Source organism: Nicotiana tabacum, chromosome 14 (genome assembly GCF_000715075.1).
Source record: "Nicotiana tabacum cultivar K326 chromosome 14, ASM71507v2, whole genome shotgun sequence".
NCBI classification, from domain to species: Eukaryota; Viridiplantae; Streptophyta; class Magnoliopsida; order Solanales; family Solanaceae; genus Nicotiana; species Nicotiana tabacum.
Genome location: NC_134093.1, coordinates 109753755 through 109775983, shown reverse-complemented (window position 1 = coordinate 109775983; position 22229 = coordinate 109753755). Strand labels below are relative to the sequence as shown.

Genomic DNA, 22229 nt, shown 5'->3' with positions numbered 1-22229 from the left:
GAAGACAAAAGTTGATAATTTAGAGGGTAAAATAGGTATTTGGCAATCAAAACCTTTAGAAATCTAGTTGAGTGACCTTCTGAGTACTATAGGCATAGCTAAGTGACTTTGATATTACAAGCGAAAGAAAAATAAATTTAGTAGGTAATTTCGAATAGTTAACTGACCATTTGAGTAATGGACTCTAGAATAAGCACTTATTTATGTTTTGGTTATGTTATTTATTCAATTTCAGTAGAGGAACTCTTTTTTCTTTTTAAATCAAGAGAGTCTGTGATGCAAGATTCTGGTCTAAGAATAGGACATTCTCATTTTCTACATTAATAAATTCAATTCATTGTAACATTATTGTCGTGTCATTGAGGTGCATTGGTCACTCTTTCCGATTGAGCACCGTCACATTTGGTTATAAAAATTAGTGGACGACTCCTTTCTGAGTCAAACACTAGCACTTAAATTTCTTTTCTTGATCTGCCACTTGAAAAAAAAGTCTCCTAAGAAGATATTTTAAAATTCGAAGACCAAAAAGGAGATCGCATGGCTATTTAAAGTCTCAAAACCACAGGTTACTAGCCATACCATGTTCCTACTAATTTCTGCACTTATGAAGAAAACCTTCACATTTTTTCTCTTAACACTCTTGTTGCTTTACTATGTTATGACTAGTTCAGCCATGACTCATACCAACATTACCACTGATCAATTAGCTCTTCTTTCTTTGAAATCCCAAATTATATCAGATCCTTCTCATTTCTTGGATGAAAGTTGGCCGCGCGCTACTCCTGTTTGCCATTGAGTTGGAATCACTTGTGGTTTTCGCCATCACAGAGTTAAGTCGTTGAATCTTTCCAACATGGCTCTTACGGGCAGAATTCCACAAGATTTTGAAAACCTCACATTTCTTGTTTCTCTTGACTTGGGAAGCAACAATTTCTATGGAAAATTGCCTCAAGAAATGACACGTTTGTGTCGGCTTAAGTTTCTTGATTTAAGTTTCAACAACTTCGGAGGAGAGGTTCCTGTCTGGTTTGGGTTTTTACACCAACTTCAATTTCTAAGTCTTTGGAATAATAGTTTCATTGGATCTATTCCCTCTTCATTTGTTAACATTTCCACACTTGAATCCCTCGACTTGAGATCCAATTCCATAGAGGGCCAGAAACCAAAAGAGATTGGAAACCTTAAAAACCTGAGGTTATTAGGATTTACTAAAAACAAGCTCACAGGTTCTATCCCTGTGTCACTCTCGAATGCCACAAGGTTGGAGACATTAAGACTCTCTCGCAATTTCCTTCAAGGAAACATCCCAGAAGGGATCGACAATCTTCACAACTTGAACCTTTTGTCCATAGAAAATAATCGGCTTACAGGTTCTATACCTATGTCAGTTTCCAACATTTTTAAACTTGAAGTGATTGCATTTACCAACAATAGCTTATCAGGAAGTTTTCCCAATGGTTTATGCAATTGTCTTCCATTACTCAAAGAGCTTTATCTTTCCACAAACAAGCTTCATGGTCATATGCCTACAAGCTTGTCAAATTGTTCAGAACTTCAAATATTGTCTTTATCAGAAAATGAGTTTGATGGACCAATACATAGTGAAATTGGAAGTCTACGTAATTTGCAGATCTTGTATATCGGAGGTAACCATTTCACAGGTATGTCTTTATCTGTTGAATGCTAGTTGTATTTTATCTAATTACTTCCACAAATACTTATTGAACATGAATTGCAGGGATAATTCCACAGAGAATTGGAAATCTTGTTAATTTGGTGAAATTAAGCATTGAGGAGAACCAGATTATCGGCTGTCCCAATATCCATATTCAATATCTCCACATTGCAATTACTTTCACTACGGAAGAACAATATCAAGGGATCCTTACCACGGGAGATTGGAAACTTAACCAAGATGCAGTATCTAGAACTTACTTATAATATGTTTACTGGTGCGTATTCAAAGTGATAGCAAAAAATACAACTTAAACTCGTTAGTAATAATCCTTCTTTCTTCATGTGTTTCAAGGTGAAATACCCAAAGAGATAAGCAATCTCGTTGACTTGGAGGTATTTGATATTGAGTTTAATAGTTTTAGTGGTTCACTTTCAATGGAGATCTTCAACATATCAAGGTTGAGAGAAGTTGGATCTTTTGGCCAATAATCTATCAGGAACTCTACCATCAAACATATGTTCCGTCTTACCTAACATCGAAAGACTATCTTGGTAAATTAACCAATCTTGTTGGGTCTATTCCTCATTCTATCTCCAATTGTTCAAAGCTTACTATTCTAGAGCTTTCTCAAAACAAGCTCACCGGCTTGATTCCCAATTCTCTTGGATATTTGACTCATCTACAGACCCTAAACTTGGAGGGAAACAATTTAATGAGTGACTCATCATTAAGCTTCCTGACTTCCTTAACAAACTGCAGAGATTTAACATTTCTTTCTGTATCTTTGAACCCATTAAAAGGCATGCTTCCACTTTCTGTAGGTAATCTTTCCACATCTCTTACAAAACTTTTGGCCAGGGGTTGCAAAATTAAAGGGAGAATTCCAAATGAAGTTGGAAACATAAGCAACTTATTATACTTTGAAGTTTCTACTAATGACTTGGTTGGATCAATTCCCAGATCAATTGGCAACTTGATAAACCATTTGGCAATTTGATAAACCTTCAGGGTATCAGCTTGAGTAACAACAAACTTACAGAAATAATTGGAGATAATCTATGTAAATTGCACCGTTTGGGTGTTATTTACTTGGGTCAAAATCAACTTTCAGGATCACTTCCTAATTGTTTAGGCAATGTTACTTCCCTTAGTGAGATATATTTGGGTTCCAATAAATTGAGTTCCAATATACCAGCAAGCTTAGGGAACTTTAAGGATCTAATAGTTCTTGACTTATCATCAAATAACATGGGCGGTTCCTTACCTCCAGAAATTGGAAATCTAAAGGCTGCTATACAGATTGATCTGTGAATGAATCAATTTTCAAATGGCATTCCTAGAGAAATTGGAGGCTTACAAAATCTGGTGAACCTTTTTTTGAGACACAACAGGTTGCAAGGATCTATACTTGACTCAATGAGCAACATGGTAGGTTTAGAATTCCTAGACCTTTCTTATAATAATATATCACGAACTATTCCCAAGTCTTTTGAGAAACTTCAATACTTGAAGTATTTCAATGTCTCTTACAATAAGTTGTATGGTGAAATCCCCCTCTGGGGGTCCGTTCAAGAACCTCTCAAGTCAGTTTTTTCTCTTTAACGAAGCATTGTGTGGTTCTCCAATATTTAGTGTCTCACCTTGCCCCACTTCTTCAAAGTATAGATCAAATAGGAAAATAATGCTAGTTCTATTTCTTTCACTGGGAATTGTATTGGTATTTGTTCCTATCACCTTTGTGCTTGTATGGATAAGGTATAGAAGAGGTAAAATAGCTCCTCAACAAGCTGATTCATTGTCTATTGCAACAAGAAAAAGAATTTCATATTATGAACTGCTCCAAGCAACTGATGCACTTAGCGAGAGTAATCTGATTGGTTTTGGGAGTTTTGGCTCTGTCTACAAAGGCATACTCAGAAGTGGGACTACTATTGCAGTTAAAGTGTTCAATCTACAATTGGAAGTGGCGTTCAAGAGTTTTGATACAGAATGTGAAGTTTTACGCAACCTCCGCCATAGGAATCTCTTGAAAGTCATCACTAGTTGTTCCAACCTTGATTTTAAGGCTTTAGTACTCGAGCACTTGCCCAATGGAAGCCTCGATAAGTGGTTGTATTCACACAACTACTTCTTAGACATCATGCAGAAACTGAACATAATGATAGACGCAGCATGTGCATTGGAATATCTCCATCATGGGTGCTCATTGCGATTCACTGTGATCTGAAGCCTAGTAACGTCTTGCTGGATGAGAATATGGTAGCCCACCTTAGCGACTTTGGTATTTTAAAACTGCTTGGTGATGATGAGAGTGATTTATACACTAAAATCTTAGCAACGTTGGGTTATATTGCACCAGGCACGTCTTTGTTTCATGCTTTGAACGTTGATTTTCCTTTCCTTTTTCCACCAATATAAATGTTAACATTTTAATCTTTTTTGAGTGTAAAGTATGGACTGGGTGGACTGGTGTCAACAAAATGTGATATCTATAGTTACGGGATCATGTTAATGGAAACATTTACAAGGAGAAAGCCTAATGATGAAATGTTCGAGGGAGATCTTAGCTTGAAGCAATGGGTGAGTTGTTCACTCCCAGAGGCAATAGTGGATGTTGTAGATGCCAACTTCGTAACACCACATGATAATCACTTAAACAAGAAGCTAGATTGTGTGGCATCGATCATGAAAGTGGCACTAGATTGCTGTGTTGAATCTCCTTCAAGAAGGATCAACATGAAAGATGTCCTAGGGATGCTAAAGAAGATCAGGATTCAACTTCTTGCATGTTGAGCATGTTCTTGGAAACTCTTGTTCCAAATCACTCTTTTGTTGCAAATGTTTGCTAAATTTTGGGGTTCATGTAAAGATTTTCTTTTTATTTTAGCACTTGTATTTTACGTGATTCTGCTTTAACTTCAAATATGCTAGTATCACTGAACACTATTTCCTATTAAATATAATAACATACTCCAAATAAGATTTATGGGGTAAGAAAACTGCTCATTTTTGCCATCTGGAGATATTTTGCAGGACCTTTGGTTATTTCAATAGATGTACGTTCTATTATGGTGATATTACAAAAATGGAACAGATCAAGAATTCTGTGCAGAAAATAGTGTATCATGCTGTCCCCATTTTCATTTGTTGGGAACTTTGGGAAGCTAGACGTTGTGCTAGATATGGAATTCTAGTAGTAGCACAATTTTACAATCGATGAAGCAAAACTTTAGAGAATAACATATTGGTATATTCTCGAAGCACAATGAGTTTTTAAAATGTTTTTTTTGTTTCTTTTGGTTTCTTACTTGTGTTTGGTATTCGCTTTGGGGCCCGACTAATTTGAATTCGCATTGGGAAGTCCCAATTTGAAAGGTAAAGCGCTCCCTACCAAATGTGACTCCATACCAGGGGCTTGATTCTGAAACCTCTGATTAAGGATACATGAGCACTTATCACTCCATCACAACCACAACCTTTGGCGGTGAGTTGTTTAATTTTTTTAGAGGAACTCTGTGAATACAAATAGACAATTAATAATATAAATGTTTGACATGAGAGAGACATTTACATGATACAATTGAAAAATAATTAATAAAAGTTGCGAACGAGTTATTAGCATAAATATAACAGCAAAGCAACAAACAAATTAACGGCAATAGCAAAAATAAAAACATATCACAAAGCTTACATGGTATAATTGAAAAATCAGCCTCCTTACTTCAAGGTTTTCTGAATCAACCAATTAAGAACAGAAATATTATTATTTAGCCTCCTCAATTTCCTTCCCAAGCGAGAAACGTTACCCCGCATAGTCTTATTGGTTATTCTTCTCAATTTTGGACCACTATAGAAGAATCCCCTCTTGCAATTCCCTTTTATTATTGAATTTATACATGTTTAATCTAGTCAAATCAATTAAATTTATATTTTAGGGCACCAAACAATTGATTTGATACAATTTCTCAGATATAAATGGCAAGAAATAATAAAAACAACGAATAAGGAAATCAAATATAAAGTAAGAAGGCAAAGAATTCTTATTGATCAAGACATCCTCTTTCTCGTATCTTGTTTTGTTTGATTAGCCAGAAATACAATGCTCTGATTAGAGAGTAAGAGATCGATTTCTTAGATGGGATACAATGTGGAGGAATAGGGAATTTAAATATTAAAATTATCCATAACTGTTCTTCCCCTTAATATCTGGCCCGCCCGTTATCTCCATTAATTGTGTTCTCCGAACATTACGCTAAGAATCTGCACCATGGAATTATCAAATCTTGTTTTATTCGGGATTGACTGGTTCTCCTCTGTTTTATACTTATTATGTATCTTCTCGAGAAATCTTTTGTGCTGCTCATAAATGATTATGGTACAAATGATACCGGTATTGATGATTATTGTACAAATGATATCGATGCTAAATAACTCTCAACTCAATCCCGGGCTCATCTTTTACGTGATCTTCTAATATTCATGATACATATCGAGATTCAGCTCGTCACATGGAGAATCATTTTTTTACGATTACGATACAAGCATTAGAACTTTAATAAGTCGGTCAATGAAATAAGCAAAAATCATAGAAAATTAGGTTCAAATCCTAACAAAAGGTGATTTCTTCTTATCCATTGAAATTTTGGTCTTGATATAACTAGTGTATATGATGTTCTAGTAGATATAACACTGCTTTTCACCGCACGGTAGTAGAGAAAACGGAATAAAGATTTTCTCCGGTGAAGTACACACAAAAGAAAGCAAGACTTGGTTGACTTGTAGTCTTCCACAAGTCTTGGGGGTAGATTAGATATTTATAGTTACGGGATCATGTAAAAATTTTCTTTAGATATTAGCACTTGTGTTATACGTGATTATGTCTCACGCAGTCTAAACCACATATTCCTTTGTGGGGCCTTCAACTCCATAACTTGAGGGACCTTCAGCTCTTGAACTTCAATAAAAACAATCTTACAAGATTTATTGGAGATAATCTATGTAAATTGCAGCGGTTGGGTGTTATTTATTTGCGGCAAAATCAATTATCAGGATCATTTCCTAATCGTTTAGGGAACGTTACTTCCCTTAGGGAGATACGTCTAGGTTCCAATAAATTGAGTTCCAACAATTTCCATGGCCATTTGCCTCAATAAATGGCACATTTGCGTCGTCTTAAGTTTCTTGGATCCATCCCCTCTACAGTTTCCAATATTTTTAAGCTACAAACTTTGGATTTGACATTCAATTCCATTGAGGGTCAGATCCCAAAAGAGATTGGACATCTTAAAAACATAAGGTTTTTAAGCTTGGGTGGAAATAAGCTCATAGGTTATATCCCTACGTCTATCTCGAATGCCTCAATGTTGGAGACTTTAAAACTCTCTCGCAATTTCCTTCAAGGAAACATCCCAGAAGGGATCGACAATCTTCACAAGATAAAACTTTTGGCGATAGAAGATAATCGGCTTACAGGTTCTATACCATTGTCAGTTTTCTAACATTTCTGGAATTGAAGTCATTGCATTTACACATAATAGCTTATCATGAAGTCTTCCCAATGGATTATGCAATGGTCTTCCATTACTCAAAGAGCTTGTTTTATCTTTGAACAATCTTCACGGTCATTTCCTTACAAGCCTATCAAATTGTTGTCACTGCCCAAAATTCCCACCTCCAGGACCGTGATGTCGCATAACATTTCACTTGCTATGCAAGCCAACATTAAAAAAATCTTAACTATTTTTAAGCAAATTAAATTAAATAGAAGTCATTACTGAAATAAAGCGCGGAAGACCATAAATACTGAATTATTAAAATACATCCCCGAATCTAGTATCACAAGTGCACGAGCTACTAGAATAATACAAATAAAGGTCTGAATAAAATTCAAACTGTTTGAAAGATAATACACAATTGAGATAAGATAGAAGGAGACTTTAGAACTGCGAACGTTGTGCTGTTATACCTCAAGTCTCCTCTGATTAGCTGAATCTGAGCATGTCTATGGTACGTTGTTGTGACCAACTCCAAAATCTGCACAAGAAGTGCAGAGTGTAGTATGAGTGCAACCGACCCCATGTACTCCGTAAGTGTCGAGCCTAACCTCGACGAAGTAGTGACGAGGCTATGACAGGACACGTACATAAACAACTTGTACAAGTATATACAAATACGAAGCAACAATAAAACAATAAACAACACTTTATAAATTTAGGAGGGAACATATGAAGGGGGGGTTGATGTAATAATTTTAGCAGGAGAATTATCACTTAGCAGCCAATTAATTCCTCAACAATAAAATGAGCAACTGATAATATGAAAATGGCACGGCACCACCCTTCGTGATTTTACTCTCATACCTCCCATAAACTCAAAATACATAATAATAATAATAATAATAATAATAATAATAATAATAATAATAATAATAATAATAATAATAATAATAATAATAATAATAATAATAATAATAATAATAATAATAATAATAATTGGCACGGCATCACCCTTTGTGCTTTAACTCTCTTTTGGCACGGCATCACCCTTCGTGCTTTTATACTCTTTGAAAATGACATGCATCACCCTTCATGCTTTTACACTCTCAAATGGCACGACAACACCCTTCGTTCTTTTACACTCTTCCTTACCATGACAATGATATTATAAATAATAAAAATTATTTTTACACTTTTTCTTACCATGAAAATAATAATATAAATTCGAAAGAGTATTTAAATGCGGGGATATACACTTATCAATCAATTCAGTACCAGAATACCGACTTCACCTTCCAAAATATTTAACAATAATTAAATAAATAATAATTTCATTAATAATGATCAAATAATCAATAATAAACTTAAGCAGGAATATCTTAATTAAATGGGCAATTGTTCTCGATAAACAAATTCTACCCGCATGCTTTGACTCAACCACAACGCATATGTACTCGTCACCTCACATATACGTTGTACCCGCACATTAAATCACGTAGCCAATAGACAAATAAGTCATACTCCCAAAAGTCAAGATTAATCACGACACTTACCTCGCTTTGCAACCAAATTCATGAATCCAATAAACTTTTGCCTTGCGAATTCGTGTCCAAAATCCTCAAATCTAGTCATAAACAATTAAATATACTCAATACAAATCGTAGGAATTAATTCCATATGAATTTACTAATTTTTCGTATTAAAATCTGAAATTCATCTAAAATATCAACAAGGGGGCCCACATCTCGAATCTCGGAAAAGCTTACGAAATCTGAACACCCGTTCCGAGACGAGTCCAACCATAAATAAATTACCAAATTCCAATGTCAAATGGACCTTCAAATCATAAATTTTCGTTTTTGGAAAGTTTTACAAAATTTCCAATTTCTTCCATCTAAATCTGAAATAAATGATAAATATTGACATGAATCTATGAAATGTAATCACTTTCAGATATAGAATACATACCCAAGTCGAAATCGTAAACCCCCCCCCCCCCCCTTTGAAATTGCCTAAATCCGTGCTTGAAATGTCTAAAATTAGAAAAATCTCGGACTCTTCGATTTATACACTGCCCAGGGATTTTCGCTTCTACGGTGGACTTGACGCCTGCTGTCTCGCTTCTGCGGAACCAAATGCGCATCTGCGCTGCCTTTCGTTTTTGCGATCGAAGGGTCCGCTTCTGCGGACGCGCGAGTGCGTTCAAGGTTCCGCACCTACGGCTCTTTGCCGAGGCCGCTTCTATGAGGGATTTCTCGCTTCTGCGGCCAAGGCTTCGCAGAAGCACCAGAAGCAACAAAATTCAAGATTTTGCTTCAGTTCAATTTTTGTTCCGATTTCGATTCGAATCACACTCGGGGTACTCGGGACCCTGCCCGAATACACCAACAAGTTTCATAACATAACACGGACTTACTCGGAGTCTCATATCACGTCAAACAACGCTGAAATTATAATTTTCACCTCGATTCTACTTTTTGAGTTTCAAACTTTTCAATTTGCAAAACTCGTGCCCAGACATATTAAACGAATCCAGAATGACTTCAAATTTGGCACACAAGTCATAAATTATATAATAGAGCTACTCTAATTCCCGGAATCTCAATCCGAGTCTAATATCAAAAATTCAAATACATGGTCAAACTTTAGAAATCTTTAGCCTTTAAAATATTAGTTTCCATTAAATGACCATAACATGAGCTAGGAACCTCCAAATTAAATTTCGGGTATAAGCCCAACTACCAAATCACGATACGGAAATACCGGAGTTGTCAAAACACTTATCCGAGTCCGATTACTCAAAATGTTGACCAAAGTCAACTTAGTTGAGTTTTAAGGCTCTATTTCACATTTTAATCAATTTTTTATATAACTTTCCGAAATATTATTTGGACTACGCACGCAAGTTGAGGAATGATTAATAGTGTTGTTTGAGGTCTCAGAATACAGAAATAATTATTAAATTTAAAGATGACCTTTTGGGTCATCACATTCTCCACCTCTAAAACAAACGTTCGTCCTCGAACGGAATTAGAAAAGTACCTGAGCTGGTAAAAAGGTGTGGATATTTACCCCGCATGTCCGACTCAGACTCCCAGGTAGCTTAATCGATTGACCTCTCCATTGCACCCGAACTGAAGGATGACTCTTAGACTTCAATTGTCGGACCTGCCGGGCTAGAATAGCTACCAGCTCCTCTTCGTAAGTCAAATCCTTATCCAATTGGACTAAGCTGAAATTTAACACATGGGACGGATCACCATGATATATTTGGAGCATAGACACATGGAACACCGGATGAACCGCTGATAAACTAGGTGGTAATGCAAGCCTGTAGGCTACTTCGCCCACCCTTTCAAGAATTTCAAAGGGTCCGATATACCTAGGGCTCAACTTGCCCTTCTTTCCGAACCTCATTACACCTTTCATAGGTGAAATCCGGAGCAATATTCTTTCTCCAACCATGAATGCAATATCACGAACCTTACGGTCGGCATAACTCCTTTGCCTAAACTAAGCTGTGCGAAGTCGATCCTAAATAATTTTGACCTTATCCAAGGCATCCTGTACCAAAATGGTACCCAAAAACCGAGCCTCTCCCGGTTAAAACCAGCCAACTAGCGAACGACATCGCCTCCCGTACAATGCTTCATACGGAGCCATCTGAATGCTCGACTAGTAGCTATTATTATAGGCAAACTCTGCAAGTGGCAAGAATTGATCCCAAGAACCTCCAAAGTCTATAACACAAGCGCGAAGCATATTTTCCAATATCTGAATAGTGCGTTCAGACTGTCTAGCTTTCTGTGGATGAAATATTGTACTCAACTCAACCCGCATGCCTAACTCACTCTGTACAACCCTCCAGAAGTGCGAAGTGAACTGCGTACCTCAATCAGAAATGATAGACACGGGCACACTGTGAAGGCGTACAATCTCACGAATGTAAATTTCAGCTAATCGCTCTGAAGAATAGGTAACTGCCAATGGAATGAAATGTGCTAAATTGGTCAACCTGTCCACAATGACCCAAACTGTGTCGAATTTTCTCTGAGTCCGTGGGAGCCCAACAACAAAATCCATAGTGATACGCTCTAACCACCAGGTCTCTGATGCTCGTACTTAACTTGCAGACAATTCAGACACCGAGCTACATATGCAACTATATCCTTCTTCATTCTCCTCCACCAATAATGTTGCCGCAAATCTTGGTACATTTTGGCGGCACCTGAATGAATATAATACCTGGAACTGTGGGCCTCTTCCAAAATTAATTCACGAAGCCCATCCATATTAGGCACACAAATAAGACCCTTCCTTCGCAGAACTCCATCTTCCCTCACGACAACCTGTTTGGCATCACCGTGCTGCACCGTGTCCTTAAGGACAAGTAAAGGAGGCTCATCATATTACCTCTCTTTGATGCACTCATATAAAAAGGCCCGAGCGATTGTGCAAGCTAGAAACCGACTGGGTTCTGAAACATCTAACCTCATGAACTGATTAGCTAAAGTCTGAACATCTACCGCTAACGGTATCTCACAAACCGGAATATACGCAAGACTGCCCATACTCACGGCCTTTCTACTCAAATAATCTACCACCACATTGGCCTTTCCGGGGTGATACAAAAAAGTGATATCATAATCTTTCAACAGCTCCAACCATCTTCTCAGCCTCAAATTGAGATATTTTTGTTTGAATAGATACTGAAGGCTATGATGATCAGTAAATACCTCACACGAGACACCGTATAGGCAATGCCTCCAAATCTTCAGCGCGTGAACAATGGCTTCCAATTCTAAGTCATGAATAGGATAATTCTTCTCGTGAACTTTCAACTGGCGCGACACATATGTCATCATCCTGCCATCTTGCATCAATACTGCACCAAGCCCAACGCGAGATGCATCACAATACACCATATAAGATCCTGAACCTGTGGGTAATACCAACACTAGCGTCGTAGTCAAAGCAGTCTTGAGCTTCTGAAAGATCAACTCACACTCGTCTGACCATCCAAATGGAACACCTTTCTGGGTCAGTCTGGTCAATGGGCTTGCTATAGATGAAAACCCCTCCACGAACCGACGTTAATAACCTGCCAAACCCAGGAAACTCCGGATCTCTGTAACTGAAGTAGGTCTAGGCCAATTCTGAACTACCTCAATCTTCTTAGGATTCACTTTTATGCCTTCTGCCGATACAACATGCCCCAAAAAGGCAACTGAGTCTAACCAAAATTTGTATTTTGAAAATTTGGCATATAACTAATTATTCTTCAAAGTCTGAAGCACACTCCGAAGATGCTGCTCATGCTCCTCTCGACTGCTGGAGTAAATCAAGATATCATCAATTAATACAACCACAAAAGAATCCAAATAGGGCTTGAACACCAGATTCATCAAATCCATAAATGTTGTTGGGGCATTTGTCAGCCTAAATGACATCACTAGGAATTCGTAATGCCCATACCGAGTCCGAAAAGCTGTCTTAGGGACATCAAATCCCCTAATCTTCAACTGATGGTAACCAGACCTCAAGTCAATCTTTGAAAACACCTTGGCACCCTGAAGCTGATCAAATAAGTCATCAATTCTTGGCAGTGGATACTGCAAATAATCTTTACACATTCACATTGAACCATCTTTCTTCTTTACAAATAACACTGGTGCACCCCAGGGCGAGACACTAGGTCTAATAAATCCCTGATCAAGCAAGTCTTATAACTGCTCCTTCAGTTCTTTCAGTTTCGGCACGGCCATACAATATGATAGAATAGAAATGGGATGAGTGCCCGGAGCCAAATCAATACAAAAGTCTATATCTCTGTCGGGTGGCATCCCCTGCAAATCTGCAGGAAATACTTCTGGAAATGCATGAACAATTGGTACTGAGTCCATAGAAGGAACATCCGTACTAGGATCACGACTATAAACCAAATAGGCAAGAAAACCCTTCTCGACCATACGTCAAGCCTTCATATAAGAAATAACCTTGCTGGTAGAATGACCAGAAGTTCCTTTCCACTCTAATCGAGGTAACCCCGGCATGGCTAGGGTCACCATCTTGACATGACAATCCAATATAGCACGATAAGGTAACATCCAATCCATACCCAAGATGACACCAAAATCTACCATATCGAGAAGTAGAAGATCCACACTAGTCTCAAGACTCCCAATAGTTACCACACACGAACGTTAGACATGATATACCATGATAGAATTCCCACCGGAGTGGACACACACAGGAGCACTTAGAGAATCACGAGGCATCACCAGATATGAAGCAAAATAAGAGGACACATAGGAATAAGTAGATCATGGACCAAATAGAAATGAAGCATCTCTATGGAAAACGAGAACAATACCTGTAATCACGGCATCGGATGACTAGGCCTCAGGCCTAACTGGAAAAGCATAAAATCGAGGCTGGGCCCTACCACTCTGAATTACGTCCCTGGGACGGCCTCTAACGGACTGACCTCCACCTCTAATGGGCTGACCTGTACCTCTAGCTGCCTAACCCCTACCTCTAGCTGCCTGACCCCTACCTCTAGCTGGCTGAGCAGGAGGTGATGCAACCGGTGCTGGAACCATAGCACGAGAACCCTCCTGTTGCATGCTACCATGAGACCTGTGGCAGAATCTTGCAATATGCCTCGGATCACCACAAGTATAACAGGACCTCAGCTGTTGTGACTGCTGACCCTGAAACTGTCCCTATCGACCTGAATAACCACCCTGAAAACTCTGGATCTGAGGTGCACTGATAGGAGCTGGTGGTGAACTCTAGGATGCCTGGAGCGCTGAATGAAATGGCCTGGGAGGATGACCCTTACCAAAATTACCCCTGCCTCCAGACGAGGCACCACTGAACCCACCGAACTGACGAGGCCTCTTATCCGGCCTCCTGTGCAAGAACCATCTCGATCTTCCTAACAACATTAGAAGCCGCCTGAAAGGAAATCTCACTTCCGGTATCCTTGGCCATCTAAAGCCTAATAGGGTGAGTAAGTACCTCAATAAAACTCCTCACTCTCTCTCCCTCGATATGACGTAAAAGGAGAGCATGACAGTCTAGATCCACAAAACGGGTCTCGTACTGAGTAACAGTCATACTGCCCTACTGGAGACGCTCAAACTGCCTGCGGAAATCCTCTCTCAATGCGATAGGGAGGAACTTCTCTAGAAATAGCCGTGAGAACTTCTCTCAAGTCAGCGTAGGCGACCCAACTGGTCTGGTCAACATAAAATCTCTTCACCACCTCTTGGCAGAACCCGTCATCTGAAATACAGCAACATTGACCCCATTGGTCTCAACTATACCCATGTCCTGCTGCACCTCATGAAAGCGGTCAAGCTAATCATGTACGTCCTCAGAAGGTGTATTACTGAAGTGAACTGGAAAGAGCTTGGTAAACTTATCCAGTCTCAATAAGGCCTCAGAAGACATGGCAGGCTTATCACCAGCCTGTGCCGCAACAACTGGCTGAACTACCCCAACTAGCGAGGCTGCTGGAGCCTGATACTGGGGAGCCATATGCTCCGGAGTGGGAGTAGTGGGAGTTTGTGCTCCTCCACCAGCCCGTGAGACGGCCGGTTCCACTGGAAACATACTTTTCTGGGCCACGCCCTCCATAAGACTCACCAAACGGACTAGAGCATCCTGAAGCACTAGAGTAACTATGAATCCTTCCGGGACCTGAACAGGTCCAACTGGTACAGTCTGAACTGGAACCTCCTCCTGAAGATCCACATGAGGTTCTACAACATGTGCTACTGCTCGAGCTTTAGATTGACCTCTATCTCTGCCTCTGCCTCGGCCTCTAGCACGACCTCGGCCTCGACCTCTATCCCTGGTCATAGTTGCCATCAAGGGCTCTCGTCCCTGCTCATCGGTAGATATATTACGTGTTCTCACCATATGCGAGAGAATAAGAATATAATGGTTCAATCATCGATGATAGAATAAAATCGCACGACATAATAAGAAAGAAGTGATATTGTTCCTAAACTTCATAACCTCTGAAAGATAAGTACAGACATCTCCGTACCGATCCTTCAGACTCTACTAAGCTTGCTTGTGACTTGTGAGACCTAAGTAACCTAATGCTCTGATACCAACTTATCATGGAACGAAATTCCCACCTTCAGGACTGCGATGGCGCCTAGCATTTCACTTACTAGGCAAGCCAACGTTAAAATAATCTTAACTATTTTTAAGCAAATTAAATTAAATAAAAGTCAATTACTGAAATAAAGTGCGAAAGACCATAAATACTGAATTATCAAAATACATCCCCGAATCTGGTGTCACAAGTGCACGAGCTACTATAATAATACAAATAAAGGTCTGAATAAAATTCAAGCTATTTGAAAGATAATGCACAACTGAGGTAAGATAGAAGGGGACTTCAGAACTGCGAACGTTGTGCAGTTATACCTCAAGTCTCCTCTGAGTAGCTGAATCTAAGCACGTCTATGGTACACTGTTGGGACCAACTCCAAAATCTGCACAAGAAGTGCAGAGTGTAGTATGAGTACAACCGACCCCATGTACTTCATAAGTGTCTAGCCTAACCTCGACGAAGTAGTGACAAGACTATGATAAGATACATACTTAAACAATATGTACAAGTATATACAAATATGAAGCAACAATAAAAGAATAAATAACACTTAATAAATTTAGGAGGGAACATGCGAAGGGGGTTGATGTAATAATTTTAGCAAGAGAATTATCACTTAGCAGCCAATTAATTCTTTAACAATAAAATGAGCAACTGATAATATGAAAATGGCACGGCACCACCCTTCGTACATTTACTCTCATTCCTTCCATAAACTGATAAATAAATAATAATAATTGGCACGATATCACCCTTCGTGCTTTAACTCTCTTTTGGCACGACATCACCCTTTCATACTTTTACACTCTCTAAAAATGACACGGCATCACCCTTCGTGCTTTTACACTCACAAATGGTACGGCATCACCCTTCGTGCTTTTACACTCTTCCTTACCATAAAAATAATAATAATATAAATTCGGAAGAGTATTTAAATGCGGGGATATACACTTATCAATCAATTCAGTGCCAAAATACCGACTTCACCTTCAAAAATAATCAACAATAATTAAATGAATAATAATTTCATGAATAATGATCAAATAATCAATAATAAACTTAAGAAGGAATATCTTAATTAAATGGGAAATTATTCTCGATAAATAAATTCCACCCGCATGCTTTGACTCAACCACAACGCATAAGTACTCGTCACCTCACATATACGTTGTACCCGCACATTAAATCACGTAGCAAATAGACAAATAAGTCATACTCCCTCAAGTCAAGGTTAACCACGACACTTACCTCCCTTTGCAACCAAATTCAAGAATCAATTAAACCTTAGCCTCGCGAATTCGTGTCCAAAATCCTCAAATCTAGTCATAAACATTTCAATATACTCAATACAAATCGTAGTAATTAATTCCATATGAATTTACTAATTTTCCGAATTAAAATCCGAAATTCATCTCAAAAATTAATAGTGGGGCCCACGTCTCGAATCTCAGAAAAACTTATGAAATTCGAACACCCGTTCCGAAATGAGTCCAACCATATAAAAATTACCAAATTCTGATGTGAAATAGACCTTCAAATCTTAAATTTTCATTTTTGGAAAGTTTGACAATAATTCCAATTTTTTCTATCTAAATCCGAAATAAATGATGAATATTGACATGAATCTATGAAATATAATCACTTTCAGATATAGAATACTTACCCAAGTCGAAATCGTGAAAACCCCCTTTGAAATCGCCTAAATCCGTGCTTGAAATGTCTAAAAATGAGAAAAATCTCACTCTTCGATTTATACACTGCCCAGAGATTTTCGCTTCTGCGGTGGACTTGACCACGCATGCGGTCTCGCTTCTGCGGAACCAAATGCTCATTTGCGCTGCCTTTCTCTTCTACGATCGAAGGGTCCGCTTCTGCAGACGCGTGGGTGCGTTCAAGGTTCCGCACCTGCGGCTCTTTGCCCAACTTGCCCAGGCCTCTTCTGCGAGGAATTTCTCGCTTCTGCGGAGCCGCTTCTGCAGCCAAGGCTTTGCGAAAGCGAAGGCACCAGAAGCAGCAAAATTCCAGATTTTGCTTAAGTCCTTTTTTTTTTTGATATCGATTCGAATTACACTCGGGGTACTCAGGACCCCGTCCGAATACACCAACAAGTCCCATAACATAATGCGGACTTACTCGGGGATCTCATATCACGTCAAACAACGCTAAAATTATAATTTTCACCTCGATTCGAATTTTTGAGTTTCAAACTTTTCAATTTGCAAAACCCATGCCAAGACATATTAAACGAATCCGGAATTACTTCAAATTTGGCATACAAGTCATAAATGATATAACATAGCTATTCCAATTCCCGGAATCTCAATCCGAGTCCTATATCAAAAAGTCAAATCCGTGGTCAAACTTTGAAAATCTTTAGCATTTAAATTACTAGTTTCCATTAAATGGCCATAACTTGAGGTAGAGACCTCCAAATTAAATTTCGGCCATACGCACAAGTTCCAAATCACGATACGAACCTACCGGAGCTGTCAAAACATTGATCCAAGTTTGTTTGCTCAAAATATTGACCAAAGTCAACCCAGTTGAGTTTTAAGGCTTTATTTCACATTTTAATCAATTTTTCATATAAAAACTTTCCGAAAAATTATTCGGACTGCGCACGCAGGTCGAGGATCTACGAATAGTGTTGTTTGAGGTCTCAGAACACATAAATAATTATTAAATTTAAAGATGACCTTTAGGCCATCACAATTATTCAGAACTTCAAATATTGTTTCTATCAGAAAATGAGTTTGATGGATCGATACATAGTGAAATCGGAAGATTGAGTAACTTGCAGATATTGTTACTCAGATATAACCATTTCAGAGGTATAATACTGCATTATCATATGAATACTAGAAGTATTCTATTTAATTACTTCCACAAAAAATTTATTGCATATGATTTGCAGGGATAATTCCACAAGAAATCGAAAATCTTGTTAATTTAGTGGAGTTAGGCATGGAGGAAAACTAAATAACAGGCTCTCTCCCGATATCCATACTCAATATTTCCTCGATGCAATATTTGTCCCTGCGGAATAACAATCTCATTGGATCCATACCACGAGAAATTGGCAACCTAACCAAGATGCAGGTTCTATATCTTGACAATAATATGTTTACTGGTATGTAATCAAAGTGGTAGCGAAAAGTACAACTTATACTAGATTGAACCAACTAGTTAAACTCACTAGTATTCCTTCTTTCTTTGTATATTGCCAGGTGAAATACCCAAAGAGATAAGAAATCTCATTGAGTTGGCAGACCTTAGTCTTGGATTTAATAATTTTAGTGGTTCACTGGAAATGGAGATCTTCAACATATCAAGGCTGAAATCGATTAATCTAGCATTCAACAACCTATGGGGAACTCTACCATCAAACATAGGTTTTCTCTTACCCAACCTTGAAGATCTTTATTTGAATGGCTTAACCAATCTTGTTCAAAACTTACTATTCTTGAGCTTTCTGACAACAAACTCACTGGCTTGATTCCCAACTATCTTGGATATTTGACTCGTTTACAATTACTAAACTTGCAGCAAAACAATTTAATGAGTGACTCAGCGTTAAGCTTCCTGACTTCCTTAACCAATTGCGAAAATTTGATATATCTTGCTCTATCTTTTAACCCTCTAAATGGTAAACTTCCAGTCTCTATAGGGAACCTTTCCACATCTCTTACAAAGTTTTACGCCAGTACTTGCAAAATCAAATGGCGGATTCCAAATGTAGTTGGGAACTTAAGCAGCTTATTAGACCTTGATCTTTCTATTAATGATTTGGCTGGAGCTATTCCCGCATCAATTCATAACTTGAGAGACCTTCAGCGCTTGGATTTCTATGAAAACAAACTTAGAGGAATTATTTTAGAAAATCTATGTAAAAATTGCAACATTTGGGAGCTATTTATTTGGGTCAAATTCAACTTTCAGGATCGCTTTCTAATTGTTTAGGAAACGTTACTTCCCTTAGGAGGATACTTCTAGGTTCCAATAAATTGAGTTCCAATATACCAGCAAGCTTAGGAAACCTGAAAGATATGATGATTCTTGATTTATCTTCAAACAATATGTGTTTGTTCTTTACCTCCATAAATTGGAAATCTAAAGGCCGCGATACAGATGGATCTGTTAATGAATCAATTTTTAGATGGCATTCCTAAAGAAATTGAAAGCTTGCAAAACTTGATGTACCTTTTTTTGAGACACAACAAGTTGCAAGGATCTATACCTGACTCAATGAGCAACGTGGTAGGTCTGGAATTCCTAAATCCTTCTCATAATAATATATCAGGAACCATTCCAAGGTCTTTTGAAAAATTTCAATACCTGAAGTATTTCAATATCTCTTACAACAAGTTATATGGTAAAATACCCTCTGGGGGTCCTTTCAAGAACCTCTCAAGTCAATTTTTTCTCTTCAACGAAGCATTATGTGGTTCTCCGAGATTTAGTGTCTCGCCATGCCCCATTTCTTCCAAGCATAGGTCAAATAGGAGAAAAACGCTTATATTTCTTCTAGTGGGAACTGCACTATCATTTGTTCCTATCACCTTTGTACTTGTATGGATAAGGTATAGGAAAGGTAAAAGAGCTCCTCAACAAGCTGATTCATTGTCTATAACAACAAGAGGAAGAATTTCATATTATGAACTGCTCCAAGCAACTGATTCGTTTAGCGAGAGCAATCTGATTGGTTCTGGGAGTTTTGGCTCTGTCTACAAAGGCATGCTCAGTAGTGGGACTGCTATTGCAGTTAAAGTATTCAATCTGCAATTGGAAGCGTTCAAGAGTTTTGATACAGAATGTGATGTTTTGCATAACCTCCGTCATAGGAATCTCACAAAAGTCATCACTAGTTGTTCCAACCTTGATTTTAAGGCTTTAGTAATCGAGTACATGCCCAATGGAAGCCTCGATAAGTGGTTGTAATCACACAACTACTTCTTAGACATCATGCAGAGACTGAACATAATGATGGATGTGGCATGTGCATTGGAATATCTCCACCATGAGTGCTCATCACCTGTGATTCACTCCACCGCAATCACAACCTTTGGTTGTGAGTTGTTTAAATTGTTTAGTTGAATTCCGTGAATACAAATAGACAAGTTAAAATATAAATGTTTGACATGGGAAAGACATTTACATGATACAATTGAAAAATAATTAATAAAAATTTCCAACGAGTTATTAGCAGAAATATAACAGCAAGACAACAAACTAATTAATGACAATAGCAAAAAAAACAAAAAACATATCACAGAGAGTTCTTATTGATCAAGACAACCTCTTTCTTGTATCTTGTTTTGTTTGACTATCCAGAAATACAATTCTCTAATTAGAGAGTAAGAGATTGATTTCTTAGATGGGATACAATGTGGATGAATATGGAATTTAAATAGTAAAACTATCTGTAACTGCTACTCCCCTTAATATCTCACCTGCCCGTTATCCCCCATTAACTGTCTTCTCCGAACATTACGCTAAGAATCTGTATCATGGAATTATTAAATCCGGCTTTATTCCCCAGGTAAATGGCACTTCTCTTGTAGTGTATACTTATTATGTATCTTCTCGAGAAATCTTCTGTGCTGCTCATAAATGATTACGATACAAATGATATCGGTATTGATGATTATTGTATAAATGATACCGATGCTAAATAACTCTCAACTCAATCCCGGGCTCATATTTTGTGTGTTCTTCCAATATTATTGATATATATCGAGATTCAGTTAATCCGCATGGAGAGTCAATTTCTTACCATTGTAATACAATCATTAGAAGTTTAATAAGTTGGTCAATGAAATGAATAAAAATCATAGAAAATTAGGTTCAAATCCTAACAAAAGGTGATTTCTTCTCATCCATTGAAATTTTGGTCTCGATATAACTAGTGTATATGATGTTCTAGTAGATATAACACTGCTTTTCACCGCACAGTTGTAGAGAAAATGGAATAAAGGTTTTCTCCGATGAAGTACACTGAAAAGAAAGCAAGACTTGGATGACTTGTAGTCTTGCATAAGTCTTTGGGGGGTCGATTAGATGTTTATAGTTACAGGATCATGTTGATGGAAACGTTTACATGGAAAAGTCCTAATGGTGAAATTTTCAAGGGAAATCTTAGCTTGAAGCAATAGGTGTTCGCTCCCAGAGGCAGTAATAGATGTTGTAGATGCCAACTTGTGAACGCTAACATATAATCACTTAAGGAAGAAGTATCTATAGTACCTTTTAAAATCTCTTATTCTTTTTAGAGAGTTGTGAAGTACCTATTGATGAAGTATTTCTTAAGTTTAGCATTGTATCTATTGATCCTCTTGTTGTCTTAATCCTAGAGAAGAGAAAGTTAATCATGTGTTTGTATCTAGTTGTAATGACCCAAAATGTCATCTTTAATTTAAATATTTATTTCTGTGTTTTGTAACCTTGAAAAGCACTATTCATCATTCCTTGACTTGCGTGCACAGTCCATGTTATTTTTCGGAAAGTTTTTATATTAAAAATTTATTAAAATGAGAAATAGTGCTTTAAAACTTAATTGAGTTGACTTCGGTCAATATTTTGAGCAAACAGACCCGAATCGGTATTTTGACAGTTTTAGTAGGTCCGTATCTTGATTTAGGACTTGGGCGTATGCCCGGAATCGAATTCAGAGGTCCTTAGCTCAAATTATCGCCATTTAACGGAAACTAGAAATCTAAAGGCTAAAGATTTCCAAAGTTTGATCGCGGATTTGACTTTATTGATATCAAACTCGGATTGAGATTTTGAGAATTAGAATAGCTCCGTTATTTCATTTATGACTTGTATGCCAAATCTGAAGTCATTCCGGATTCATTTAATATGTTTCGGCACGAGTTTTGTAAATCGAAAAGTTTGAAACTCATAAGTCTGAATCGAAGTATGA

General features: G+C 37.8%; 2 pseudogenes; both read left to right on the top strand.

The window, feature by feature from the left end:
- Nucleotides 1-571: 571 nt before the first annotated feature.
- LOC107773503 (uncharacterized) lies at nucleotides 572-4677 on the top strand (annotated as a pseudogene).
- Nucleotides 4678-4763: 86 nt separating this feature from the next.
- Nucleotides 4764-20401, top strand: LOC142169088 (uncharacterized; annotated as a pseudogene).
- The last annotated feature ends 1828 nt before the right edge of the window (nucleotides 20402-22229 follow it).